General features: G+C 37.1%; 1 protein-coding gene across 1 annotated transcript in view; it reads left to right on the forward strand.

The window, feature by feature from the left end:
• LOC109541981 (ras-related protein Rap-2b) overlaps window positions 1-1,952 on the forward strand; it is a 37,870-nt gene that overhangs the window by 7,266 nt on the left and 28,652 nt on the right. The window lies entirely within an intron of this gene.

Below are 1,952 nucleotides of genomic sequence, written 5' to 3' on the forward strand. Positions count from 1 at the left end.
ATGCACGTAAAGTTTTATGGTTCAAAGCAGCTAGACGTGATGTTCCTAAATCAAAATCAATGTTTTTTTGTTGCGAGGATCATTTTAATGAAAGTGCGAACAAAAAGCTAATGATGAGGCAGATAAAATATGCCCTAGATCGTGCTTTGTGTTGTGGGCAAATTCTACCTTGTACAGAGCACAAAGAACCCTCGCGATTCAATTCGACATATCCGATATTACAATATTGTTCTCGTGATGCCCAAAATACAATTTAACAGTTCATTTTACTTTTAAAGCAGCCATGTGTATAGGTTAGGTTAAGTTGAATAAGTGAAATTTTATGTATTATTTACCTAATTTAAACCAATACAGACCGATTAGTATATTAAGGAGAGAGTAACTAATAATGAATTTACGGATTTGTAGATACGCTGCTGCTTTGATACCCTTAAATTAGGCTGAATTAAAGCGTTCCTCGTTTTTTAAAAATTCGGTAACCATAAAAATATGTCCACATGGTAAATTGTTTGTTGACGCTTTAAGGAATCCTTCTGGAGCCATTTTTTAGTTTAACACAAACTATAAATTATTTAAATCCACAAAATAATGAATGAAACACAACCACACAACTAAACACTATGCACAGAACGTAAACAATCCGCCATTTATATGACCAGAGACGTCACAACCGATAGGATTGCGTTTTAGAGATTCGTGAATAATTTGAATTTTAGCCGAATTTGTTTATTAAATTATATATATTAGGATAGATTAATGTTCAGTTTGTAGGAATTTTTGATACATTAAAAACACCCTATTCTGGCCCAGAGCGGATTTATGCGAGCCATTATTTATTTGCTGGCTGTAACTTTGCATAAAGTATCACTCAGTTTCTGCGCAAAAAAATGCAATAAAACCGCCATAAAGGAGAAGCTCGAATTTGTCAGGTTTATTCCGTCGTTTTTTTTCGGCGAATGGAGGAAAAATACTTTATGATCTTTTGTCAAACAACCGCTATATTTTAAGGAAAAATTCTGTTGACTTCGCAAAAAGCGTGTAGGGGATTGGGATTGATTTCAGCAAATTTATATGGAGCCTGTTCTGAAAAACTGAATAATCAGTCACATTTGGGCAAAAATGTTGAATCTTGAATGGGATGTTTAGAACTTTCTACTAAGCATTGCGAACTTGGGCAACTGGTGACGAAGCAGTGGACAATTGCCTCACTAGAAAAAGCGTGATTCGGTTGCCTTCAAAATGCGTTTATGCAAATTGAGTCCAAGTCAAGCACGGATAATCCAGCAACATCCACATGATTAGCAGTTAGGCACAGGCAAGTAAACTTAATTCAAATTCACGCATTTCAGCTCCCTCCTCACTTAATATAACTTCAAGCCCACATTGGCATAAATCAATATCGACTTCATATATAGCGCGAATGGATAGTTGCTAGATGGGATGTCAGGGCCAGTAGCCATTAGTGAAGATCTATCGCGAAGTCAATATCGTCAATTGGCGACATTGTCTAATGGAAGTTTAATTGCCTTTAGGCCCCATGAAACTCGCACTTATTCAACGTGTTTTTTCCAACTTCCCTGAGAAGAACTTAGATGGAAATTTTGGGGCCGCGGTGCAACTGCACAGATGCAAACCGAATGAATAGATGAATTGCTGATTAAATCATCCAGACTGTGGCGCGGCGCCCTGAAATACTCATCTCCCTGCAGGAATTTGCGCATTTCATCAAATTAATATATTATCCGAACCGCAAGATGTAACACTTTAATTAAATCGACACCAATGTGGTTTAATACCGCCGTTGAACCGGGAATAATTTATTCACTGACCTGTCAGGCTTGATATTCCGTCCTGCATAAATGATTAAGGCGTGCGGGCAATTATTCATCTAAGTCACATTATTCGCTTTCGAATTGAATCAGCGCTTAGACCTGAAACGAAACAACAATGTT

Source organism: Dendroctonus ponderosae, unplaced genomic scaffold (assembly GCF_020466585.1).
Source record: "Dendroctonus ponderosae isolate FM_Combo_2020 unplaced genomic scaffold, Dpon_F_20191213v2 Dpon_F_20191213_8, whole genome shotgun sequence".
Classification (NCBI taxonomy): domain Eukaryota; kingdom Metazoa; phylum Arthropoda; class Insecta; order Coleoptera; family Curculionidae; genus Dendroctonus; species Dendroctonus ponderosae.